At 53.6% G+C, this 27,631-nt stretch overlaps 1 long non-coding RNA gene across 2 annotated transcripts in view; it reads right to left on the bottom strand.

The window, feature by feature from the left end:
- LOC109026185 (uncharacterized) overlaps positions 1 to 27,360 on the bottom strand; it is a 95,865-nt gene extending 68,505 nt beyond the window's left edge. The window contains exon 1 of one of the 2 annotated variants that reach the window (XR_008677958.2): positions 27,217 to 27,360. This is a non-coding gene — a long non-coding RNA (uncharacterized lncRNA). The remainder of the gene's footprint in view (positions 1 to 27,216) is intronic. The other variant, XR_008677957.2, reaches the window with a different exon arrangement.
- Between the last annotated feature and the right edge of the window lie 271 nt (positions 27,361 to 27,631).

Here is a 27,631-nt window from a genome sequence, read left to right as displayed (position 1 = left end):
CCAGCTTCTTAGATCCAAGTCCTTTAAGATCAAGAGAAGGAATTAAAAGCAGTCACACTCACACTGGCTGGTTGGAGCTCATGCAAAAAAGTGACTGTCAGAGCTCTTTAATCCCTCTAAACTGGGGCTCAGAATAACTGGTCCCATTGCTCCTGCCGGAATATCATGCAAAGTAGGGCAGCTCCCCTCTCATCTCTGAGTCTCAGTATTCTTTGTTGTCTGTAAAAAAGGGCACTAATTTCTGACTCACAGACATTTGTGAAAATGGAGTAAAATGATAGGATCTAGCACAGTTGCTATTTTTCAGTTCCTCTTCCCCTGATGGACTGAGTGACCTGGGGTACACCTCTGTCACTTTTTGGACTTCTTCATCGATAGTTTAGGAATAGTCGCTACTATCTTAGGAGAATTTGTGGAGTAGATGACAGAATGGATGTCAGATATTACATCAGGAAGGATGCCTTTCGTGACAAGTCACAGAAGACCCATTTTAACTAGTCCAAACTATAAGGGGAATTTATTAGATCACATAACAGAACATTCCAAAAGTAGATGGTTTCAGGCATGGTTTGATCAAGGCTCCAACTTCGTCTCTCTACAACTCTTTCTCCTCTACAGCCCTTTGGATGTTGGCTTTGCCTCAGGGTGACTGTCCTCATGCAGTGATTGGCTTAGACACTTACTATGGCTCCATCACTCTGACAAAAGAAATGAGACTGTGCCTCCTTGTTCAGGCCAAGCAGTGCTCGCTCATGGTAGAGCTAAGGTAAAGATAGTCACCTTCAGTATGTCATGATCACTGCATAGTGGGGTGAGGACGGGCTTGGGTGCTGAAGAGGCCACACGAGGACTCTGACAGGTGTCCAGCCCTATGTCATATGGGTTAAAGTACTACCTCCTCTATCACTGGCATGTCCCTACCTGGGCCTCAGTTTCCCCTCCAGTAATAAAAGGGGGCTGCCTGGATGTTGCCTTTCGACTTCCACCCTGCCCCAACTCCCAGAGCCCAGGCCTTGATGGACTAGTTTGAGTCTTAGGTGGGAGGCTAGGGCCCACTACCTGCCACTTGGGTGGAGTGGGCTCCACGGGCAAATGCATCTGAACAGAACAAATTGCTAGGGCATTGTTTCTCATTCTTTCTCAGGGTGAATGATTTCCAGTAGATGACTGGGTGGGTGAATGATTTCCCAACCCTGCCAAGCCCTTTCCAAGACCATAATTGCACTTCTCGTGACAGGTTCCCAGTCGGGGCTCCCCCTCCAGGGCCAAGGTGTGGCAAACTCCATTCACACATTTTAAAGCCATCTATCTGTCTGCTGCCTGGCCACCTTCTGCCTGCAGCCTGGGGTCTGGACCTTTGGGCTACAACTGAAGAACTGAGAGTTCCAGTACTGGCTCTAACATTGCACCAGCCAACACAGGGTCGCCAGCCACATATGGCTGTTTAAATTTAAAACCCACTCCTCAGTTGCACTAGCTACATTCCACGTGCTCAGTGGCCATATGGCTAGTCTACCATATCAAACAGCGCAGCATGGAACATTTTCATCACTGCAGAAGGTTCTATTGGCCAACCTGTCTCCAGCAGAAATTCAGTGGGAGACCCCAGGCAGTCCCCTCTCCCTTCTGACCCCCGACGTATGCTTCCATCCTTTCCAGCTGTGACCCTCAGTTTCCTCCTCTGTAAAATGGGGGCGACAGTGCTAAGGGATACATTTGTGAGATAAGGGCTGTGAAATGCTAAGCCCTGGGTTCAGGCTCGGGACACTCCAGGGGAGGGGGAAGGTGTCACAGGGGAGGGGGCCTTTGAGCAGGCTTCACACAAGAAACTTGCTTGGTGTCCAATGCAACAGTCACTCCTTCTTCCTGTGGGGCTAAAATGCATAGTCCTAGGGAATAAATGATGATTGTCCATGCCAATCATGACGCCCATAATCATTTGTCTGCAATGGGACAAGGGGTGACCATGTGACATCAGGGGAAGTCTGCTGGAGGCTTCTGGGAAAACATGTCCTCCCTGATAACAGAGAAGCACATCCAAAGAAAGCCCCTTTGTAACCTGCGCTCCCACTTCCTGCTTTGGCTTTACAACGTCTGGTGCTTTCACAGCCATTTTGGGGCCATGAAGCACCATCCCAAAGGGGAAAGTCAACACACCGGGGAAGCCGCGTGGGAGGACGGCAAAGTCTGGGTCCCTGATGTCTTTGTCTGCCCCCTCATCTCCAGGCTACTTTAAGATAAAAATGAATGTCCTTGGTGGACGGATTATTGTAGCCAAAAGCATCCTAAGTGATTCTCTTTCAAGGGTGAGTCAGTTTGCAGGTGGGCAAGATGCAAAAGAACATTCCAGGCCAAGAGAGCAGTGCACTGAGGACACAGGGGTGGGGGGCGAGTGCTGCGTCCTAGGAATGGAGAGTGGTAGATGCGTGAGGCTGCAGGCAGAGCTGGAGGTGGGTGAGGGCGGCTCAGTGCCAAGTGGCAGAGTTCAGACTTTCGCTTGCAGGCTGGTGGTGGGGTGGGGAACACTGGAGGGCTTTAAAGGATGGTGCTGAGTTACAGGGTGAACTGTGGGTCAGAACAGGTTGGCAGGAGGAGACTGGAGGCAGGGAGGCCAAGGAGGAGGCGGGGGGGGGGCTGATTATGTAAGGCCAGAGTGGGAAGGAGGTAAGGGAATTGGGAGGGAGGGAGAGGGGAGGAGCAGACAGGTGTTGATGACTGCGCTACTGAGGTGATGAGGGGAGGAGGAGCTGAGGGTGGAGAAGGAACCGAGGACAGGGCCCTGGGGATGTGGACACCTGATGGAGACTCGGTGAGCAGAGGGAGTGGTCAGAGAAAGGCAGGAGATGAACGCAGAGAGGGTTTCCAGAAGGAGGGCTGGGTACCTGCGTGGAATACCGCTGAGCCCTGGGTGCTGTCTTCACAGTGCATCCAGAGCCGCCCTCACCAGCACCACCTCCCACCTGAGTCAACACCACCAGCCCCTCAAGCAGCTTCAGCCTCCTGCTTCCTCCCTCACTCCTTGCACTCAGTCCTCCCACAGCAGCCAGAGGGAGCCTAGCAAAACCTAAGCCAAGTCACACTCCTCCTCCACTCCACAACCCACAACCCCTGTGGCTCCCACCTCCCTTAGAGTAAGCCCGAAAGTCCTCACCGCCACCTTCAATACCCTGAAGACCTGCCACCTCCCACCCCACCTCTCCAACTTCATATTCCCCTACTCTCTCCCTACTGTGTTTCAGCCACGCTGCCCTCCTCACTATTCTGTAAACAAGCCAAGCATATTTACACCTGCAGGACTTTGCACTGACAGTGGGCACTGGAGATTTTGCAAAGCTCCATCCCAACAATGAGCAGAAAAGACAGGTCTTCCCTAGCTACCTCATACAACACCCCTGCCTCCCCACAGCACTCTGCATCCTCTGCCCTGAGTTATTTCTCTCCATAGCGTAAATACTGGGCGATTTAGCAGCTCGAAGCAGCTCCACGTGTCTTTTCTGTTCATTGTTGTGTCCCCATGCCTAGAAGGTGCCTGGCCTATAGTAAGTGGTCAGTGAGATTTGCATAATGAATGAATGAATGAAGTTCAAGCAGGATAAGGCCTGCAAATAGTCCTCTCTGAGTTTGGCGATGAATCCAAAAAGTGGGAGGCATGGAAGCTGAGGCAGCAAGTATAGAGGACTCATTTAGCAAATTTGGTGGTGAATGGGAAAAAGAAACAGGATGGGGAAAGGAAGTGAGGGAGGGCTTTATGTTTCTGATGCATGTTGTTCACACGTGTTTAAAGGCTGAGTGAAGAAGCCAGTAGAGAGAGAGAGAGAGAGACCCAGGAGAGGGGTAACTGACAAAGCTGGCCAGGGGAGGTGGGAGGGAGACAGACCCAGAGCCTTGGACAGTGGGCTGCATGCCTTTGGCGGGGACAGGAATTGGGGTGTAGAAGGAGGCCCAGTTTGATAATGTACCTCTGAAAGTGGTTCCTGCAGTGGGAAGGGCACATAGAGGATGCACAATGACAAAAGTACTTCAAATTAGTTTGGTTTATCCAAAGGGGGTTTTGAGGGGCCACTTACATTCCACATAAACAGAAGAGTCAACAATAGCACCTAACAAACATTGATCAGGGCCCACTCTCTGCCGGGTACTGGGCCCAGACACTGGGGAAAATCCTGTTTGTGATGTAGCATGACTAAGTACTAGGAAAAACTGAAACTCTGAAACTCTATTTTCAACACCTCCTTTTTTTTTTTTTTTTTTTTTTTTTTGAGACGGAGTCTCACTCTGTCACCCAGGCTGGAGTGCAGTGGTGCGATCTCCACTCACCACAACCTCCTCCTCCTGGGTTCAAGCAATTCTCCTGCCTCAGCCTCCTCGTTTCAAGCAATTCTCCTGCCTCATCCTCCCGAGTAGCTAGGATTATAGGCGCACACCACTGCGCCCGGCTAATTTTTATATTTTTAGTAGAGGCAGGGTTTCACCATGTTGGCCAGGGCCAGGGTGATCCACCTGCCTTAGCCTCCCAAAATGCTGGGATTACAGGCATGAGCCACTGTGCCTGGCCCAACACCTCCTTTTTGGGGATGATGAGAATGAAATCCGTGTTGGCCTTTCCTCCTTTACTTGGCCACTAGGAGGCTCAAAGCCAAATTTGCAGGTCAGCTTGTAAAGCTATGCAGAACTCTGTGACCCATGTGGGTGCATTCCTACGGCCTTCCCAGACTTGATTTCTAGTTAGATTTTTATTTTGCCTTTCCCTGAAGTTTTTGTTTGCCATTGCATGTCTGCGGGGTGCATAGCATAGAAAACCTAAATAACAGTGGCTTAAAACATGATAGAACTAGAAGCCAGGAGGTATACAGACCAGACCTAGACACCTACTCTACACTATTCCCAAGTACTTGGGCTCCATTCCACCCTCCTCTACCTTATTTCAGGTGTGCCCCTTTCTCATGCTCATAAGGCAGCTACAGAGTTCCAGCCATCACATCCACAACCCAGGCAGAAAGGGAAATAATTGCCAGGGAACAAACAACAAAATGAGTTTCCCGGAAGCCTCTCTCAACAACATCTGCTTAGAATTCATTGGCTACAACTGTGTCCCACGTCCACTTCTAGCTGCAAGGGAGGCTGAGAAATGTTTTTACCTGGGCATAGGTAGCTCTGAACAAAATCAGAGCCCTATTACTGAGAAGAGGGGGAGATGGGTATTGGTTAGCTAAATAGCAATGTCTACCAAGGTTACCTATATTTTTGTTCTTCATCCTTTATAGAATAAAGAAACATACAAATGTTGGAATGAGCACATAAGCCCTATGGTTTTGGGGGCAGCTATAAGCTCAGTCTGCCTTGTTTGTGGCTCTGTCTTCAGTTTCTGCAGCAGGATCCGGCACATACAGCTGGCATTCAACAAATATTTGTTGATTTGAAAAGGAACCAAGCACCTCTTGTGTGGAGAAGAGTGTCACTATCCCCATTTTATAGGAGAGAAAACGGCCTCTTCTCCAAACCTCAAAAAACATCAATCCACAGAGTCCCTGGACTTAAGGTTCTTATTTCACAGAGGAGGAGATGTGGCCCAGAAATGTTAAATGACTTGCCCAAGATCACACAGCAAATTCATGGCAAAGGCTAGAACCCGGGTCTTCCGAGTTTTCTCTCAGATTAAACCTGGTCCAGACAGAACTCAGCCTGAAGTTTGTCTAAGACAGGGTTTCTACAGTCCCCAGGACACCAGAATTCCAGTATCCACAGTGAACTTAGACATGGGGCTCCATGAGGTAGGAAACTGGAGTCATCTTTGAGTCATACAGCCGCCACAACGCCAAAGGAATGGTGAAAATAATTAAAAAATCACTTTCGATCAAATTCAGGGTGAAACTCATAAACAATGAACTTGAGACAGAGAGGGGGGTTGTTTTCCACTAAAAGTCCATTTCCTTAGGTCAAAAACATTTTTGGCAGGATGGTTTTCCACTAGACCATGAAGACCTGAACATGCCCAAAATATGTAATCCCTTAATAAGTGCCAGAGAAACCCCACGTTGGCGTCCTGACAAGTTGCCACCCGAATCACAATACAGTTTCAGCCCCCAGAGAGGAATCAAAGTCCCCCTTATTAAAATGCATTATTTATGGCTTCCAGAAAGTCTTCCAGACCCCTGACAGCTTAGGAATGAGCTCAGAAATTAAGTCTTTGATATTATCAGGGTCAATCCATCTCTCTGGATTCTTTGCACCGTGTTCTCTTTTTTTCTGAAAGGCATGTACTGGAGAGGAATTTCATTCAAGGCACAAAGGAATGACGAAGTCAGCTGGGGAAGTGCATTAGTCCCTTTGCTGAACAGCCCTCTGATTCATCTGTCCTTTCTGTAAAGACAGAAATGACTTCTTGTTTCATTAAAGGTAACCATGAGGACAGAAGAACCCAGGAGGCGGCCGGGGATGCAGAGAGTGAGCCTGGTGCACTCCTAGAGACCACCTCATCCCACAGAAGCTCAAAGGGGGCCTGAGGTCTTGCCTTTGTCACACGGCGAGCCAGCGCACCAAGGCTGTGGGAGGGGAGAGAAAATCAGAATCCCAGAGCCAGTATTGCCCTCTTGGAAGTCCTTGGCAAAGTTCTGACTGCTTGGAGCCTCAGTTTTCCTCTCTGTAAAATGGCTGTAGACCCAAGCCCAATGTATTAGAATTGAACCCCTATTTATTTTTCAAGCAAAACCATTCAAGGAAAACTTTTTTAAAAAAAGACGTAAAGTGTAGTCGTTCTTCTCCCAGTCCACCTACCATAGATGCCAAGGGACCCCCTGGAACTCTGCGGCTCCATGAATAGCTGAATTTCAGCATAAGCTGGGCACTGACACACCTCCGATATGGAGCTCTGGGTTCTGCAGTGGTGGGAAGACGCCTTCACCACTGAGCTCATTTCTGACTGTGCTGGCTCCCTCCTTGCCCACAGGTGCTGCCATGGCAGAGACAGGACCCCTGCTGGAGGGGTGGAAGAACTGGCTCACCCTTCCCTGCCCAAGCAGGGGGTTCCTTGCCCCCTCCTGGCTTATGCTTCCCAGAAGCCATACTGTCCAGGTTAAAGCATGGGAAACCGTGGGAAGCGAGTGCTGGCTACAGGCAGGAGACTTCTGGCTGGGTCTGTTACCAGTTCACTGGATGACTTTGAGCAAGTCACTTTCCCTCTGTGGGTCTCAGTTTTCTCTACAGGGACAATGCCAAAGAATATATAGGTCAGGATTGTTTTAGTTGCAAAAGGACATCCAACTCAAATTTACTTTTAAAAATGGAGACATGGAATATATTGGCACCAAGTACATGAAAAGCTCAGTAGTGGTTGCAGATCCAGGCAAGGTTGGATCCAGGCTCCAAAAGATGTGGTCAGGACCCTGTGTCTTGCTTCTTTCAGCTGTTTCCATTCCTGTGCTTCATCCTAGGCTGGGTTCCCCACAGTGGCAAAAGGCCTGCAGTAGCTCTGGACTTACAGCTGCATGGCCCCAATCCCAGCACAAAGCAGGAAGTACCGCCCAGGAGACGCCAAGCAGAATGTCAGGATCCATGCTTATTGGCTTGTCTCATGTCATGTGACCATGCCAGAGCCCCAATCACTGTGCCCAATAGGGCATTCTCTTCTCTGATTGGCCTGGCCCGCCAGGCAGGCCAAATCCACAGATGCCAGCTGAGAGCACCAGGGGCTCCAATTTGTTTGTGCTCTGGAACCCTGTCCTCAAATGACAGCTCACGCAGGTACCCATCACCTAATGCAGAAGAAGGTTCTAGTTGCTTTGGTAGAGGGAATTGGGCAGTCCAGGCCCCATTCACACACTATCTCGCCTTCGACTCGCAGGAGTGATGCACCACCCTTCTCCTGGCCCAGCTGTGCTGGACCCCAGCGGGGTGGTGGAAGGACCTCTCGGCTCCCTGGATGAGATGCTCTGGATGGCCTCCAGGGCTAGGAATCAGGGTCTGTAAGGCCAACGACAGCTTGAGGTCAGGGCCCCCATATGACCTGCCCCTTCCTACTGACAGAGCCCAAGATCATGTCACCCACCCTCCTAGCTGACTGACAACTAAAGTCCTCCTCAGAAAGCCGCCTCTCCACCTCCACAGTCAGGTGCTTGCCTTCTAGGTGTTATTGCTTGTTTAGTCTTCACTCCAGCTCAACGGTGTGCTTTGTGAGGGCAGAGGTGGTGCCAATTTTCATCACTCTCCCCAGGCTAGTACAAAGTCTTGATAAATATTAGATGGATAAATAGATGGATAGGGATGGATAAACAGGTGGGTGGGTGGGTTGAATGGATGGATGACTAAGTGAGTGGATATGTGGGTGGGTTGGTGGATAGGTAGGTCAGTGGGTGGATGAATGGGTAGATGGATGGACAGACACGTGGGTAGGAGAGTGGATAGGTGGATGAGTGGGTGGGTGGGTGGATGGATGGGTGGATGGATGCAATACATGTCTTCCTAGATATCCCTTCTCTTTCCCAGAAACTAGGACTAGGAACAAGCACATACTCAGGCAGAGCTCCCAGCTTCCTTCAGTACCAGACACCTATACATAGAGGGTCCCAGCCCACATAGTTTCCTGCTCCTCCCACCTCCGGCCCTTTCAGGGCAGCCCTGCAAACACTGGAGGAGGTAGTGACCAGGACCCTTGAGGCTGCCTCTCCAAACTGAGTGACCCAGCTCCTCCAATTGCCCCTCACGAAGTGAAGTCTCTCCTGCCTGGCCACACCCACTGGACACAACCTAGTCCATGCCTGTCCTTCAGTAAAGGATCCCAGCTGCAACATTTAGGGGGTTCTGAAGAGTACAGAGGTGGAGGCAGCAATCAGCTCCCTCCTTCTAGGTTCTATGCCCTAGGTAATGTGGCCTCTGGGCACATTTGCTTTTATGTGCCACACAGGGCTGAGCCCCTAAGCACCATGAACAGTGCTAAGCCACATCTTCCTATCCTGGCCATGTGCAGTTTGCTTTTTGGACCCAAGTGCTGGAATTGACGTTTATTCCTAGTCAAATTCACTTTGCATGATTCCTGCCAATATGACAAGGCCATTGTGAGTCCTGAGTCAGGGTTTTGAGCCATTTCCACCTCAGCCCAATGCCCCTCACCATTCTTTGCGCAGCCAGGAGCCAGATATGGAGACATTTCTCCCTGAGGAAGCCGTGGTAGGCAGGGGGAGTGGAAGAGGGGAGGGCAGCACAGTGACCTCATGGTGAGTGCCTGAGTCAGACTCTGGTCCTTGCCCTTCCTCCCAGTGTCTTCATTTTCCATTCTTTGCTTCCCCCATTATCCTGGGTTGGGGGCTGCAGTCCCCCTCCAGCCAGAAGCTTCCTAAAGACTCAACCCGCTTCCCCCCAAGAACCCCTGAAAGTGGACATGACACGAGTGTGTTGTGTGCTTTACAGATGAGGAAACAGAGGCCTGTAGAGAAGATGTGCTGGTCAAAGGTCTCCCAGTACCTCTGGGGCCAGACTGGATTCCTGCTCTATTAAGGCATCTCTGCCACTTACTAGTCTGGGCCATGCAGTGGTTAGACAAGGGGGACACATTTCTGGGGTGGAATATCAGTTCCATCCCACATGAGCCAGGTGTCTTTGGACATTGACCTCTCTGGGCTCAGTTTGCCAAGTTGTAAAATGGGATTAGTATAGGACTCACCCCACACCACACGGTGTTAGAAGGATGAAATGAGGCCGTCTATATGGAATGTGAAGAACGGTCCCCCCACCTGGAAATGGGCAGCAGCTCTGCATGTCTGCCCTACCGTGTGCTAGACAGAGTGCTGGGCACACCACATACATCCTCACCTTTCTTCCTCACAGCACACAAGCTAGTTAGAAAGTTGTTCACATTTTACAGCTGGAGAAACTGAGACTCGAAGAAGGAAGCCCAGCCTGCTGCACTCCCTACCCCAAAAATGGCCACTTTGTGTTCTATTGAACAAGAAAGCAAAGGTGCCCACATTTGGGTCACTGCCCACCTGTTTCCGAGTTCACAGTTATTCTGATTCTCATTTCCAGGCACCAGTCTGGGCTCTGAGGAGCTGCGGGGAGCAACAGAGATGAGGTCCCTGTTTTTTCTGTTATGGAGAGAACAGGATTGACCTTCAGCCACCACCCACTACTACCTTTATTTGGTGCCACACCGTACCCCTGAGAGATCTGGACTTTAAACAAGCAAACAAATATGTAAAAAGACACATTCCCAAAGTGATCCTGCCGTGATGAAGACAGATAGGATAGTGAAGGGATGGGGGCGAGTCAGGCACATTTAAGCCAGCGTGGATAACTAGGAAACCTCTCTGGAGATACAGTTTGAGTTGTGGAGAAAAAGATAGATGGTGGCTATCTGCGGGAAGAGATTCCAGGCGGAGGAAACGGCAGGTGCCAAGGCCCTGAGGCAGGAACATGTTTGGCATATGCTTCAGAAGCAATGAGGTGGCCGGCATGATGCAACCCAGAGTGAACTCCATCCAGTTCAGAGAGCAGGAGGCGATGAGGCTGGCGTTAAGGATCCCAGGAAGAAAGCCTGCCTCCCTAGAGGGTATCAGCTCTTCCAGAGCATGGGGAATTCTGTATGAAGGAGGAAACAAATGTAGCATGGATCACTTTTGATCCCAGAACATTTTGCATAAAAACTAACACACAGCTGTGGGAGTAAGGAACCGGTGTCACGAATCAAACATTAAAAATGCTCGCTCTGAACAGGCAATTGATTCTAAGGAAACAGCATTAGATGTAGACAAAGATTTAGTGGCAAGGGTGATCAGGGGCGTGTTCACCACAGCAGGGAAAACCTAGGAAACACTGCAGTGTTGATGGAGGGTTTGGCTGCACATATCACACCCTGCCAAGGCGCCGGATACTATGCAGCCGTGTGAAATGGTATTATAGAGAAATGTTTAACAGCACAAATTCATGAGCACTATATAGTCTTAAAATGAAAATAGCATGGTCCTTTCTTTCTAAATATACATATGTATATATGGGCATAAGAAAAGAGATTAGCGATGCTAATGACCGTCTCTACGAGAGGGACTTGCAGGCAAGTATTCTTGTCCTCCTTTTGCTTATCTGAATATTTTTTCACCTAAAAGCCACTTCAATTCCCAGGTTAAGTTCACAGGGAAAGTTTAAAGAGATGCATGGCTTTGTGGTCCTATAGCCAAGAGGGGTCCCAGAATGGTGGCCTCATGACTCTGGTCCCTGGGATGGGTCTGTCTGCCATCTGCAGTCCTCTGGTGATGCAGTACCTCTCCTTTCATGCCCTCAGGTGCCAAGCCCTGTGTCCAAGCTTACCCCGCACAGATTCCAATCCGGGAGATACTATTGACACCTGACAGATGGGGAAACTGAGGCTCAGGGAAGGGTGGCAACCTACCCCAGGTTTCACAGCTAAGCATCGCCAAAGCTGGGACCCAAACTCAAATAGACTCTGGAAGCCTGTGATTGGATGAGAGCACAACTTATTCTACCCACCCACTCACCATTTCTCAGTTCCAACCACGTGCCGGGCCCTGTGTAGGGCAGCTTTACACATGCCCTCACCATGATGGGAAACTAGGCACAGAGAGGTTAAACAATTTCCCTGAGGCCACCCAGCCTAGAAGTGGCAGAGCCTGGAGCCCTGACTCCCCACTGCACGCTCCAGCCTCCATACTGGGGGAAGTCCTGAGGGAGCCAGGAGGATAACTGCCTTCTATTCCTAACGACTTGGTGGGGAAGCCGAGGGGGTTGTGAGTGGTTGCAGGGAGCTGCTGATGACCCACTTCCCAGACAGTCCAGTCTGCCTGTCTGAACCTCCCAAGAGATTGAGAGCCTTGGGTGAGAACTGATCAAAGGTCTCCATTAGAGTTCTGCCAGAGCCCTGGAGTTCCGAGGAAGCCCAGAGAGGGGTGGTGACTTGTCCAAGGTCACACAGCCCAAGAGCAGCAAGGCAGGGCCCATAAGCCTCCCTTCCCCAGATACAACAGGCTGGAGTAAGGGGACTGTCAAGGAGAAGGAAGGAGACAGCCTGCATCTTCCAGGCAGAGATTCCTCACGTCTGGCAATCACGTCATCGGCGGGGACGCCACAGCCCCCGGAGTCACCGTCCCCGTCCTTCATGACCTCATCTCTTGGCTGGGACCCAGCCCAGTGCCTGGTGCCTGGAATCAATACCTCTTGGCAGCACCCAAGGCCCCCTTGTCTTCCTGCCCCCACCCTGGGCAGCCCTGCCCAACACCTCGACCTACCTCCCACGCCCATCACAGCAGGCTGGAAGCCAGCACTGAAATCCTCAGGGAGCGCAAACTCATTCCCTCCCCAGCGGCTCGCCTGTGCTGAGCTCACTGTAGGTGGGAGGAAGGACCCTCCGTTCGAATCCAGACATCTCCCCACACTTGCCACCCCATGGGGGCAGCTCACATGGCCTCCTTGAGCCTCAGTTTCCCTGTGTGACTAAGGGAGGGATGAATCCAACTTACTGGATGGCCATGAGGTTCCACTGTCAAACACAGTGCCTGGCAAACAGCAGGGACTTCATACACACTAAGTCCCTCCTCTCCTTAGTCTGGATGCGTAATAAAGCAAGTTCAGGGCTTGCTTAATAAAGGCAAGTTCAAGTTAACTGTTATCACAGTTAACAGCAACCATGTGAAGGAGGCAGGGGGACCAATGACTCCTCTTTACAGATGGGAGAGTGGAGGTTTGGGGAGGGTAACATGGAAACAGGCTTTGAACCCAGCACCTTATGACTTTAAAATGCTGCTCAGGGCTGCATCTCAGCACCTGGGCTGGAAAGCCTCTTCTAGAACATGTCACCCAACCCACGCACCTGTTCACAGGTGGGAAAACTATGGCTCAGAAAGGTCAAGGGAGCACTGAAGGTCGGAGAGCTAGTCAAAGACGGGGCTGGGTGTCTACACTCCAAGCCTGTGGGGACTGGAAATCTTCAAAGCCTGTGATCTGGAGAAGGCTGTGACAGGATGGTCCCTCCTCTGCAGCCACCCACTCGCTTGGCCCCTGTGCATTAGCGGGCAGCTGCCATGTGTCCCTTCAGCGACAGGGCCTGTCCTCATCACCCTGCCCTGGGGATTGATATCCCTGTATCAGATTTGACCAGGATATCATGGCTTCTCGAGGCTTCGAAGTGTGTCCCTGCTTCCCAGGCCCCGCCAGCTTCAGAGCACTGGGACAGTGTCCTAGGAGGGGCTAAGAGAGGTGAGGCCCTGCACCAGCTGGGGCTGTAAAGTCAACGCAGGTAGCAGAAGGGAGATGAGAGAGGCAGCTCAGCTGCTCCTGTTGGTATTATTATATTGTTTTTGAAAAAAAAATCCAGATTTCTATGTCAAATCTCCTCATTGAATCACTTAAAACACTGAGTCTCAGATAAAACCTCCCTGCAAGCTGAAGAAGGCCCCTCCAGAGAGGGCCCTCATGGACGGAAGGGCGCCTGTGGTGAGGGAGCAGGGAAACTTGGGGATGAGGGAGGGGAGTTTGGCCCTAAACCTGGAGTGGAGCCTCAGTTCCCTGCGCTGTAAAGCGGGTCCATCAGTCCCAACCCGGCTGGGTGACTGTGTAAATGCTTCTCGGGCTCTCCAGAATTCCACAGGGCCGGGCTCACCCTGGGCTTTCTCAGGCTTCCTGGTGGGATGGGGTACCCAAGTGGCCCACTCCTGCTCTCCGCAGGCTGGCACTCAGGCCAAGGACACCCCAGTGTGCACCCTTGGATTTGCAGCCATGGCTGCAGGTTTGGGGCAATTCCTGTGTCTTCACTGACACTTTCCTTTTCTCTCCCCAGCCCAGAAAGCAGGTGGGAAGGCCCGCATGGGAAGGGCGACAAGGGAGAGCTGGGAACAGGCTCTGGTTCAGAGGTGGGAGCAAAAGGAAACCATTCCCACCTCAAGTCTCATGCATTTCACCCAGGGCACGTCCAACACCACACACCTCTCAGCAGCTGAGACAGCGGACGGGACAGCCACAGGGCTTGCCTGGACTCAGCTACCCACCCTGAGCCATCGGGGCAGCCTGCGGCCGAGAGGAGTCGGGGTTAGAGAGTCCCCATGCCAGCACCGAGTAGGATGAAGCCACTGTGGTAGGAAAATGTTGCATCTCCCCCACGCCCTGCCAAGAAGAAAGGTCACATCCTAATCTCAGGAATATTTTGCAGAGCAAAAGAGACCTTGCAGATGTGGTTTAATCAAGGACGGGGAGATGGGGAGATTACACCAGGCTGCCCAGGTGGGCCCAATGTGATCACAAGGTCCCCATAAGAGGGAAGCAGCACTTTGGGAGGCTGAGGCCAGCGGACTGCCTGAGCTCAGGAGTTCAAGACCAGCCTGGGCAACATGATGAAACCCCATCTCTACTAAAAATACAAAAAATTAGCCGAGCTTGGTGGCACATGCCTGGGACTGATGGACCCGCTTTACAGCTACTCCAGGCTGAGGCAAGGAGAATTCCTTGAACCCGGGAGGCAGAGGTGGCAGCAAGCCAAGATCTGCCACTGCACTCCAGCCTGGGCGACAGAGTGAGACCCTGTCTCCAAAAAAAAAGATGGGGCAAAGCAGGAGGTCCGAGTGGAAGAGATGGGGTGGCCTCGCTGCCGGCTTTGAGGATGGAGGGAGGGGCCCCGAGCCCAGGAGAGCAGGGGTCTTCGAAAATCTGGAAAGGGCCAGAAAGGGCTTCTCAGAAGGCATGTAGCCCAGGCAACACCTCGATTTTGTCCCATAAAAGCCATTTTGAATGTCTGGCCCTCAGAACCGTCAAAAGAATAAGTGTGTGTTGTTTTCACCCGCCCCATTTGTGGGAATTTGCTACAAGCCCCATAGAAAAATAATCCAGCCTTGAGTTCATGTCCTTTGTAGGGACATGGATGAAGCTGGAAACCATCATTCTCAGCAAACTATCGCAAGGACAAAAAACCAAACACCGCATGTTCTCACTCATAGGCGGGAATTGAACAATGAGAACACTTGGACACAGGAAGGGGAACATCACACACCGGGGTCTGTTGTGGGGTGGGGGAAGTGGGGAGGGATAGCATTAGGAGGTATACCTAATGTAAATGACGAGTTGATGGGTGCAGCACACCATCATGGCACATGTATACATATGTAACAAACCTGCATGTTGTGCACATGTACCCTAGAACTTAAAGTATAATAATATATATGTGTATACATGTATATATATATGTGTGTGTGTGCGTGTGTGTGTGTGTGTATATATATATATATATATATATATATATATATATATAATATATATATTAAATAATCCAGCCTGAAGATGGCGTGGGGCAGGAGCAGCTGGGGCATGAGGGAGCCCCAGGCACGCCTCCCACGGGACACTAAGCTACCCGGGGGAAGACCGCATTCCTAGCGTGGACACAGCCGTGGGCACGGTGGGGTACTCCCTTTCCCACCATGCTACACACGGGCCGCTAGGAACGGCTAGCCGGGCTACCCAAGGCCAGTCTACGACATCCCGCCCCCTCGCCTCCACGATTGGTCCAGATGAACCAGGTCCAAGCCAATCAGTGCATGGCCTCCTCCTGCCCCCAGAACAGGCATAAAAATGGGCCAATCGGTCCAAAGGCCAGAACCTCTGCTGGCTCTGCGGGAAATCCTGCCAGAGACGCCTGGAACCACTGCAGCAACTTTGCGATCATGAGGGAGTTAAAATACAGAGGAAGCAGGAGCAAGAGAGTCGCCAGTAGGGGAAGATGAGCCCTGAACCAGAACAATGGCTGTGGAGAAGGGGCAAAGGGGGCCAGAACAGGAGGACTCTGGAGAGAACCGGGAAACCTGGAGCTCTGTGGCACTGGAGAAGAGAAGACAGCCTGTGGGGAAACTGAGTCATCACCCTCTATCTCATCTACATTCTCCCCACAGCAGCCAGGAGCACGCCATGTAAACCTAGGTCAGACCACCACCCTCCACTGTTCAGAACCTCCTGACAGGGTCCCCGCCCAAAGTCCTCACCCAGACCAAACTCCATACTGTGGCTTCAAGGTGCTGCACACCATCTGGCCATGTGGCCTCTCTGATCGCCCTGCACCCAGTCTGCTACTCCCCGGCCTTGCACAGTATTCATGCACACCAGGCCCATGCCTGCCTGGGGGCCTGTGCCTGGGATGTGCCTACCGCCTGGAAGGCCCCTGTCTCAGACGCCTACTTGGCTCACTCCTCCTCGGCTCACTCCTCCTCTTGCAAATGTTTGCCCAAGAGTCACCTTTCCAGTGAGTCTGTCATTGACCATCGCCTCGCCATCACTCCAACCCCTGCCATCTCTCCCACCCCACTTCCTGCTTGGGTTTGTTCCCTAGAGCTTAGTGCAGGCCATTTATTTTCCTATTTGTTTTGTTAATTGACTGTATTAATTGACTCCTGAAGGGCAGAGACTTTTCCTTTGCCCAGGGCCTATGACAGTGTAGGCCCAATCAGATCATGGCCTCCACCTGCCTCCAGAACAGGCATTAAAATGGCCCAACCTCCTAAAGGCCAGAACCTACACAAAGTAGGTACAATATTCATACTTGACTCAGAACCGGGAGGCCACCAGATGGAAGCTCAGCTCTGACCCTGATAACCCCCTCCGCACCCACTTGGGTGCCTGGAACTTGCTCTGGCGAGCCCTTCACCCCCTAGTCACCCGTCAGTGGAGCCGGACTTCTGGAGTCTGCACAGACAACTCTGCCTTAAAAACAGCAGGCATTCCTGGGCGCCCCCCTCCCACCACCCCGGCCCCGGGGCTCTAGTGCACACAGGCACGTGTACGAACAGGCCGGCAGGAGCAGATTCCAGGAGCTGAGGGAGCACCCTGCGAGCCCAGAGAGGCTGCCCACCAAGGGGCACCAGCAGCCCCCGCCCTGCGACAGCCCCACAACTGCTACCTGTGCTCCTCGGCACACACGCCACACACACACACACGCCACATACACACATGCATGCACACATGCCATGCACACACACACACTGTGTTTGGAAATTCCAGAATCTTATAATTTTGAAAACTCACTTATTTCAGCTTAGCCCCCATTCTGTTCTTAAAGCCTGGGTCATGGACAACTGTACCTTTCCAGAGCCTCAGAATCTCCAAGACTCAAAGCAGAAGGACCCGACGAGATTGTCCTGTGGCAGAGTCAGCTGGGAGACCCCAGGACAATCCTCCCCTTCTTTCCCTGAATTTCAGCTGGGCTCCCAGAATAAAACCCTCACTTTCAGCCTCTCTGGCATCTAAGGGTGGCTGTGTGATGAAGCTCTGATCAGTAGGATATAAGCAAAAGTGTCCCACATCAGCTTCCAGGAGCCTTTCCTAAAAGACATCTGATACCCACAGTCTGTCCTTTTTTCTTCTTCCCTCCTACTTAGAACTTAGATGTGATGGCTGGAACTCTGGCAGCCATCTTGGACCACAAGGACCAGATTTCCTCCTTGGTTAGGTGGAGCCAGGAGCTAGAAGGAAGCTGTTCCCCATGCCAGATCTGTACCACCTACCTTGAGGCTTAAATATGAATGAGATAGAAATTTCTCCTTTCTTGAAGCCATTGTTCTTTAGGTTTTTCATTTACAGTCCAACCCTCCTATTGCATAGATGGGGCAAGTGAGGCCTGAGTCAAGCACTGACCCATGCGATGAGTCAGGGCAGAGCCAGGGCAGAACTAACAGCACCTGCCTTGACCTCTTGTGAGCCCCTAGTTATACCTTGGTTCTGACTCACCCTTAAGTCTCAGGACGAGAGGTCTTCAGGGGTCCAACAGCCCAACACCTGCCCCTTTCACAGCATTACTGGCAGATGGTCACCCAGGTGCTGCTTGGACATCTCAGGTGACTGGGAGAATGGTTCCTCCCTGCCAGTCCAGCCCAGTCCTGCTGAGTTCCAACTGGGAAACTCAGGCCACATACAGAGCTGGAATTGGCCTCCAGTCCTTGGCCCCAGCCTACCCTCTGGGCTCACGCAGGGGCAGAGACCAGGACTCCCTGAGGCTGCTTCTCTCCAATCTCATGGGCATTTGCTGCCCTGCCACTCTCTGAATTCTGCTTTTGGGAAGAAGCTCAAGCAGGAGAGAGCAGGGAAGACAATACAGACTCATCGGGGCCTTCTCAGACTCTGGCTTTTGATCTCAGTGGATAACAGAGCAGCGGAAGCTCGCCCAGGCCCCCCATGTCACAGGAAGGGACCCAGCGCGTGTTGAGCCCTGGCTATAGACCACGTAGAGCGCTGAGTGCTTTTCATACACTGTCTGCTTCAATTTCCATACAATGCTCTAAGGAAGGCCCAAATATTCACCCCATTTTACAGATAAGGAAACTGAGGTGCAGAGAAAGTTGCCTAGGATGGCCTTGCTAAAACATTCATCTTCCACCCAGGTGTGTCCCACTCCAAGATGTGCACTCTTTCTGGGCCCAACCATGCCCCTCAAACCTGGAGCAGGTCTCAGTGCTGGGTCTGCCACTGGCCCACTGCTCCTCAGCATCCCACGCCCACCCCACGTCCCAGTCAGGACAAGACTCCAACTTGCAGCAGAAATTATGAATAAGGCAAAAGAAAGTTGTCCTGGCCCCTGTGCATGCCTTAAGTATTTAAATTCTTTTTCATAATTATCTCAAATAGTAATTATTGCAGGAGCAATGCGCTTATCGCAGACATGAAACCACCTGCCTTCCCATTTTTGTCAAAAGTGGAAACACTGACATTATTTTTGCGATTCGTTTCAATAGCTGTTTTCACTGTAAATACCACCTTAACCACAAGAAAAATACCCCGGGAGACGCTGGAGGTATTGGAGGTTTCAGAGGAATTATTCCAAGAGGGCTGTGGGTGTCTCCCAAGCACACAGGGAGAAAGGAACGTGGAAAACTGTTTCCTCTCCAAGCCAAGGGGGAAAGTGCACCCCAGGGAAAACTCCCGTGGAAGGGGGCTCACAGGTGCCCCTCAAGTCCCCTTCCTCCTCTCTGCATCCAACTGCCATCCGCACTGCCACCTCCACCCACCCACCCTGGGCTGCCCACCTACTGGAAACACCTCATTCCCTCTGAAAAACACCAAAATCAGGAGGCTCCCTCCCAGGCACCATCAGGAACTAGGGGCCGCAGCTCCAATAGGAAGTTCGAAGAATTCAAAGACTAGAAGGGACCAGATTTCCAAGAATGCAGCTTTCCAAGATTACACAGTCTGGCATGGGTCTGGGCGGGGGGAAGTTGGAGAACAAAAAGGAACATCCGGAGCTGCAGCCTGAGAAACCACCTGCCCTAGAAGGGAGGGCCCCAAGACATGGTTGGATGAGCCGTGAAGGGAAGCAGGCATCTTGGATTCTAGTCCTATGCCTGCCACAGGGTGGCCTTGGCCAGGCTGCCAACCCTCTTCCAACCTCAGCGTCCCCATCTGTCAAATGGACAAAAGTCTTGAGGGGGCCCCTCGGCCTCTCATTCCTGGTGAGTATATGGTGGGCAAACACCTCTTCTTCCCAAGCTTCAATGTTCTCCTCCAAATAGCAGGTCTCTCCCAACTCTAAGCCCCCAGGTCATCAATGCAATTGTCATGATTACTAGTTATTGTCACTGGGCATTGACTAAGTGCCAGGATCTGTGCATGCATTATGCATGTGTACCTGGCATACAGAAGATCCCCACACCATAGTCCTACCATCACTTTACGAGGGTGGAAACTGAGACTCAGGGAGTTGCCCAAAGTCACACAGGTAGTTGTGTGAGGCACACATGGTTGCAAGCAGACAACGTTCCCGAGCACTTGCGATGTACCCCCCCTAGAGATGAAACTCTGCTTGCTGCCACTTCACAGATGCAGGCATGGAGGCTTGAAGAGATGAGCCTTCCAGAACAGTGGAGTGGAGCTGTAATTTCAGCAGGCACTGTTCATGCTGCTTAGAAGGGAGGAACTTTCGAAGAGAGATGTGATGCTGGGTACAAAGAAGCAGCGAGGGAGGGGTCCTGTCTCCAGCCCCGGCTACCTGGGAGTCCCCAGGGTGCTCAGATTCAGTCCTCACCCTCCGCCCTCGTCCCAGCCGTGTTCTCTGCTGCCTCCGTGTGGTCGCTGGGGTTGACGCAGCCTTCCGGAGCCACGCAGCTCCGGGGCCGTGGAGCTTTGGGGCCGTGGAGCTTTGGGGCTGTGGAGCTTTGGGGCCGTGGAGCTTTGGGGCTGTGGAGCTTTGGGGCTGTGGAGCGGGCTTGAGTAAGGAAGGGGTGACTGCACCGGGCAGAAGGCAAGGGGGCACTGGGGTGCAGGGCACAGTCCTGCCCGGGAGTCTCGCTCACTACACTCCAGCCACGCCTCTTGTCAGCACATTCCCACTTCCCAGCCTTTGCTCCTGCAGGTCCCTCTGCCTGGCGCACTCTTCGCTTCGCTTTTCACATCATCCCATTTCCCGCCCAATGGCAGCCCCGCTGTCTAACCAAGGCCCCTCGCTGGTGCCCTCTGACCCCAGTCCTGCTTTGTTGTTCATCTTCCTACTTGTCTCCATCTAACGTCATACTATCGATTTGTTTATTTGTTGACTGTCAAATTCTCCAGTAAAATAATATCAGCTCCAGTGTCTGGCACACAGTAGGTGCCCGATAAAGACTTTTGGAAAAATAACTGCATGAACATTTCCACTAAATAGCTGTCCCAACTTGTTCACCCCCATACGGCAGCTATGAGTAAAACTGGGAGACTTCTTCATAAGCTTGGGACCTGTCTTCCCAAGGTCCCGGTCCTGCCCACAGATCTACCAGCTCCTCCTAACCCTTCTGCCCCAGGACAACCCTGCAGAGAATTAGGGACAGCAGTGGGGATCCCCTCCAAGCTGAGCCACCCCATCTCCTAACAGAATGCTGTCTCCAGGGGTTGCTGTTCATCTCAGGGTCCACTGATGTGTCTGGAGCTGAGCATAGGAGCCAGAGAGCTCAGAGAATAAAGCAAAACTGGATGTCCCCTCCCTCGTTGCAAGTATAGACCTTTGGTAATGTGGCCTGACAGACACAGTCATCCACTCAACAAATATATCTTCATGCTGCTCCATGCTGATACAGAGGGGTCTATAGAAATGAATCAGGCATGGACATTGCTCATGCAAGAGACATACGGGCTTGGCCCACTTCGTCCTACACACCTCTGTCTGGCCATGTGGCTTTGGGCAAGTCCCTTATCCTCCTCTGCTTCAGTTCCATGTAGGTACAGTGCGAGGCTACTGAAGATGGTCACAAAGCCCCCATCTCACTGATGTTGAACCTGTCCCTGCTCTGAATCTGTGCCTTCATAAGCACCCACACCTGGTGTGCCCGCCTGCCCCCTCTCCAACTACTGTTCACCTCCCACTTGCTGCTCAGGGCATGGAAGCCACAGCAGGGAAGAGGGATGGATGGCTCAGGGGACAACCAGGGGCACCGAGGGCTGCCCTCCACCTGCCCAGCACCTTTCGAGGATGGCCCGACAGCTGTTGTCATCACTCTCTCCTGGGAAGAAGGAGACAGCCGGCCCAGTCTCCCCATGAAAGCCTCCCTTGCTGTGTGACAAAGTAGGGCAGACTCCTCCCCATGTTTGCTAAGCACCTATGTGTGCTACACCCCATCCCTGACGTGCCCCGCATGAGAGGCAGCAGTGCCCATTTTACAGATGGGGAGCCTGGGGCTCAAAGTGTTTTGCAACTGGCCCCTGCCACCTAGCTGGTTTGCATCTCCAAGGCCTCAGTCTTGGCCTGGCACAGACTTCACCACTGTGGCTCAATGTACTGGGGCCTCTCATTTTCCTTTTCTTCCCAGGAAGAGAAAATTTTGGACCAAATACTCCCTGCAGGGTAGATCCTGCTATCTTTCTCAAGACCCTGAATCTCTGTGCTCCAATGTAAGTCTCTGGGCTCCTGACCCTGTGAGTCCAGTCCACTGTAGCGAGTGATGGTAATCACCACCTCGGGTGCTGGCTAGAGCTTAACTGCACTGGGTGTCCAGTCCTTGCCACAACCCGATGGGGCTGGTACCATCACCAGCCCCATCTCACAGATGGGAAACCTAGGCCCAGAGAAGTTAGGGGACTTGCCTGGAAAATGGCAGAGCTGGGATTTGAACCCAAGCCATCCGGGTGCCTCATGGCTACACTGTACTGAAACTCTGAGGGCAGGGGTCCTGAATTCTGCCGCTGAGATTCCAAAGCAGCGATATTATAGACACCTAAGAGAGTGTCATCTCCTTAATGGGATGTTTCCGGGACTACCTCCTCCTGCTCTCTGGGAAAGCCTTCAGGCCCAGAAAAGGATGGCACCTGTCTGTGCCTTCCAGAGAGGTGGCCCAAGGCGCCCTGTAGTCTCTGGTTATCTCTGGGCAGCCACTCCCCTCGAAAGTGCGAGGGGGAGGTGGCTCCCTGGAGGAGGGGTCCCCTAGGGTTGGCTTGGCAGGTCCCTCCAACCCAGGTCCCGCTCACACAGGCACTAATGGCACTAATGGGGGAAGCCAGGGCGGAGCGTCGAGGGGGACCATCACGCGCCCCAGGGGCAGTGGGCAGACGCAGCAGGGCAGGCGGCCGGCGCGGATGGGTCTTGGGCGCGCCTGGGAGACCCTCAGGCCTCGCGCGTCCCCGGCGCCGCAGCGGCCCCTGGCGGCGGGCGACCTCCGGCTGAGGCCCTGGCCTTGGGCGCGGGCGGGCCCTTCCTGCTTAGCTGGACGCGCCGGGCGGCCGGGGCGCCGGGAAGAGGAAAAGGCGCTCAAGGCCCGGCCGGGAGCGGCTCGGGGACGGCCGCGGGCGGGCAAGGGCGGAAGGCGGCGGCCGGGCGGCTGCCAGCGGGAGGAACCGGCCCCTTGGCCGGCCGAGCCTCGCCAACTGCTGGAGGGAACCGTCCCCACAGGGGCCTGGCGTCCCGGCCCCAGCCCCGGCCAGGGGCGGCGGGTTGAGCCCGTCCGAGAACCTGGCGGGCTGGAGAGCGACCACCCGGGATCAGGGACACTCCTGCTGCAGCGCCGTCCTGGGGCTACCTGGGCAAGGAGTTGGCATCCCATCGCCCAGCTGTGCTCACGAGCAGGTCCCCCTTCCTGTATCGCCCGGCCCTAAGGGGGAACCTGAGGCAGACGGGATGTCTCCAGTTGTCGCCACGCCTAGGGCTGCCATGTGTCACTCCCCGCCAAGCCCACATCCTGCCCCAGTGGGCATGGGAGCAGGGAGGTGGGCCAGGCACTGGTTTGATCAAAGCGGAGCTGTGTGCAGAGGGAGTGCCAGGGCTAGGGGCACAGAGGACGATGGGGGAACTGTCTAAAGCCACTTGAGGTGAGGACACACTCCTGCTTCCCGGTGCCCTGGGTCCTGATGCCCCTGACCTTCCACTCCTAACCTGGTACACTCTGCCCTTTCATCATCTGCTTTACAATCTAGTGAAGCAAATTGCAAGCTGGGGGCTGGGAGCAGGACGGCCAGAGTAGGGCCAAGTAGAGGCTACTGGCCCCTCAAGAAGGACAGACTCCTCCGCAGAAGGGGGCACCCCAGAAAGCAGGCCCTGGGTCTAACAAAGGGAGGCGGATGCTGCTGCCTCTGCTGGAGCCTCCTGCCTCTGTTTCCATGGCAACCCCACTTCCAGGACAAAGCAAAGGCTCAGCATTCCCAGGACACGTGAGCGGGCAGGGAGAGAGCCTGGGCCTTATGGAACAGAAGGGGAAACTGAGGCCCAGAAGGGCAGCAACTTGCTCTCAGTCCCCAGGACATGCCCCAGTTTCCCCCATCACAACACCCATCATGCCAGAGTCTGTCTCCCAGGGGCCCCCAGATTATACTCCTGCAACTAAATATATAAAGCAATATCCACAAGTGAACGTGCCTTCAAGACACTCATACAAGAGTGAGGAGGCGGATGCCAGGCGCTGGGGAGGGTATTGTAGATATGGCAGTCAGGACAGGCCACTGTGACGAGGTGACATCTGAGGAGAGACCTGAGTGACGGGAGGGAAGGAGCTTTATGAACACTGAAGCCAGCATGTGCCAGGCAGAGGGACCAGCAAGTGCAAAGGCCCCGAGGTGGGAATGGGCTCACTGAGCTGTGGACATGGCAGAGAAAGGGGAGGGAGAGCAGGTTCAGGGTGCGGCAGTGCCAGGACTCCGTGGGTCTCACAGGCCGTGGCAAGGAATGTGACTGTATCCTGGTGTGATGGAAACCATGGGGCTGGGAGCTGAGAACAGTCATTAGTCATAATGGCTTAGCCAGCTGTGAGGAGCAAGGTAGTGACAATGGAGGGTGAGGGTGTGGAGAAGAGAGGAGGCAGAGGCCTCCAAGGAGGCGATTGCAGTGACGTCGGTGAGAGACGCAGGTGGTGGAAGCAGGCCAGGGCAGTAGAGGTAGGGGAAGAGGCAGGAAGTGGCGAGTGCTGGAGTGGGTGGGCGGAGGGCTGTGCAAGACTCACCGCTGGCTAGGAGGTGACGGGACAGGCAGGGGCCAGGCTGTCCAGGTTTCTGACTGAGCAACTGGGTGACCAAAGACACCATCTCCTGTGTATCCCCTGATCCAACTGGCCTTGCTCCTCCTCCCATCTCCAATTCCTTCCACTGCAACCCCTGGATTCAGATTGCTGCCAGCAAACCCACTAAAATCACCTCTCCCCTTACCTCCTGCCCCTGGAGCCCCAGCCCACGTTTGGGGCCCTTGTTGAGGAGGCGCCTTCTCAAGCCCCAGGTCTGGAGATACAGTGTGCAAAGGATGGCCCAGCAAAGACCATGTGCGTTGGTACTGGCAAGGGGAGCTCCCCAAAAGAAAATGGTGAACACTGCAGGCGGGCACATTAGCTGAGGTTCTGTGGACACGTGCTATCCAAGAGCCCCAAAGGGTGGCTACTAAGGCAATGCCCATTTACAGTTGCGGAAACGGGCCCCAGGAGGCAAGACGTCCCAGCCAATGTCTCTCAGCAGGACAAAGACGCTAGCAGTGTTCACTTGGGACCTAATCTGCAGTTGCCTCCCGCCAACCCCCAACCCCGGCCCACCCCGCACCCCAGCCAGCTCCCAGCCCTCAGGCTTTGCTGGGCCCCCTGCAGGGATGGCTCAGCACCAGACCTAGGGTGTGGGCCTGGTGACGAGGTCTGGGGGTGGGAACATCAGGGCATAAATCCCGACCCAGCTGACAGTGCCCCGGGGCAGACACAGAGGCCCTACTGTCACCTTCCTGTCCCCACCCTTCCTGGCATGTTTCACAGGGTCAGAGGTGCTGGGTGGGGTGAACAAGCACATAAACCTTGGCCCCAGCCAGGTCAGCCTTGAGCTTCCGACCTGATAAATGGACAGAGAAGAGGACGAGGCCCGGCCCTGCGCTGACCTTTAGGGCCAAGAAAGAGTGAGTCACAGAGGGCCAAGCTGCAGTGGGGCTATCCAGGGGCCTGAGTGGAAGCCACAGCCAAGCCCCATCCAGGACCATGCAGAGAGGGACCTGGAGCAGATACCTCAGGTGCCGGGGTGGAGCGTCCAGCTCACAGGCCCAGCCTGGGCCTCCCAACCCCAAATGCAGCCACTGCCACCCCCAGCCTGCTCCTCCCTTCAACTCTGGCTCCAGCCTGGACATTGGACAAACTCCGATTGCCACCTGAGTAGCTGGAAAGGACCCAGCCCTTCTCCCAAGCAGTTCATGAGGAGGGGGGCGGGTGGAGTGTGCACGCACACATTTGCTTATTCATTCGACACGCATTTGTTAGTGCCTGCTTTATGCACGCCTGGTGCTAGGTGCTGGGGACTCGGATCATATTTAGCTGCATCAGTCCTGAGAAGGACTACCTGCAGGGATGTGTGAGGGTGGTGGGGGCACACAGCAGGCAGATGCCAACTCTGTGTGGGGTGCTCAGAGCTGAGCATTGCAGGATGCGTAGGAGTTTGCCAGGTACAGAATGGGCAGAGGCAGGGAGATGAGAAGGGTCTTGGAGGGTGCTAGGAAGGGCTGGTGGCCAGGGTGGCTGGAGTGCAGGGAGTGGACGGGGAGTGATGGGCAATGAATCTGAAGGGGGCAGGGACCGGAATGTCAGGCCATGGAACTGGGACTTGATGCCGTGGCAATGGGGAGTCATGGTGGGGTTTACACAGGGGAGAGGCCAAAATCTCAGTGTCCTCTCTGCTAGCTCAGCCCCAAACATCTTCTTCTCACCTCCTGACACAGCAGATAAGGACAGCAAGGCTCAGAAAGGCCAGGTTTCCTGTCCCTCCCCAATCCTCAGCCCCTCATCACCCATGGCTGGACTCCCTGTGTGGCCTGGGCCAAATATTCAGCTCTTCTGGGCCTCAGTTTCTGTGTCTGTAAAATGGGGATCATCATGGAAGGAAGGATGAGTTTAGTGGGGTAAGAAGGCTACACAAGTAGCCCGCCTATCTCCCTCAGGGGAGGCAAGACAGACTGGTTCCGGACCATTTGCTACCCCAGGAAATGGCTGGGCAAGGTCTCTCAGAGAGCTGGAATGACCAGGCTGAACGCAAAGCTGTAGGTCAGGCATCTGCTAGAACCCAGGTACTAGAGATCAGAATGCCCTATACACACACATACACACACACACACACACACACACACACACACCCCCAGAACAGTGGCAGACACCCCCTCCCCTCTTCAGATGCATTTCACCAGGTTCCCCCACACTCACAGCCACGCGCCTACAGAGATGCAAACTCACACACAGCTCCCGGTGTCCTGCAGGCCTCAGGGTAGCCCTGGTCCCAGTGTGCTAGGGACAGTCCCACCTCATATCCACTGCCTTGGCCTAATTAGCAGTGCCCCTTTCTTATTCATGTCCATGTCCACAATAAACTATCTGATAAACCACTACATAGCGGACACTGGTGTTGCCTTTCCTCTCCAGAGAGGTTCTCAACCATGCATGTGTGTATGTGTACACACGTGTGTACATGCAAGTGTGTGTGTGCATGTGTGTCTGCTTGTGTGCATGTTAGTGTGTGTGCGTGTGTGTGCCAGAGACGCCTTTGGCAGTCTGGGCAAGCCTGTAGGCTCTTAAATGCCAATTAGATTTAAATTATAGTTATCAAAATACTAAAAGGGGTCTGTGACGTGGCGCTACGTGGGCTTCCTTCTTAACCCAGTGAATGACACGGTCTAGCAGCGGGTCTAATACCCACTGCAATTTCAAAGTACTAAGGAAGGAAAGCGAGATTGCGCCATTTCTGAAATGAGTAGTGCTACTGTAGCTCATTGCGTTCAGAATTAAAGGACATGCTATGTTCCAATTAGAGTACAAAAGATGTTATTTCTGCCCTTCCACGTTCATGCACCCCCACCTCGATTTCTCTCCAGGTCCTGGAAGCTGCTGTGCGACGCGGTCCTCGGACCCGGCCACCTGCCTTCCCCCGGCCAGGCCTGGCCTGCACTGGCCCGCACCGGCCTGCACCGGTCCGCACCGGTCAGCACCGCCTCGCACCGTTCAGTACCGCCTCCCCGCTGTCCGCTCCTGCGCAGCCGTCCGCAGTTCCGCATGCCACCGCCAGGTGTCGCTGCACACACGCCGTGGCCCCGAGGCTCCTCTGCAAGCCGCTCCGCGAGGCTCTAGGGGGCCCCCAGGGTCCTGTTTCCCGCGGCCCGCAACTTATTTGTGCACGGAGCACCCCCACGCTGCGCTAGAAACTTCCGCTGCTCCCCCACCACCTCACTCCTTGGTGCCTTTGAGCATGCTGCCTGCAGTGCCTGCCCTGATCT

The sequence above is a fragment of the Gorilla gorilla genome, chromosome 2, assembly GCF_029281585.2.
Source record: "Gorilla gorilla gorilla isolate KB3781 chromosome 2, NHGRI_mGorGor1-v2.1_pri, whole genome shotgun sequence".
Taxonomy (NCBI): Eukaryota; Metazoa; Chordata; class Mammalia; order Primates; family Hominidae; genus Gorilla; species Gorilla gorilla.
This window is presented reverse-complemented; position numbering and strand designations above follow the sequence as displayed.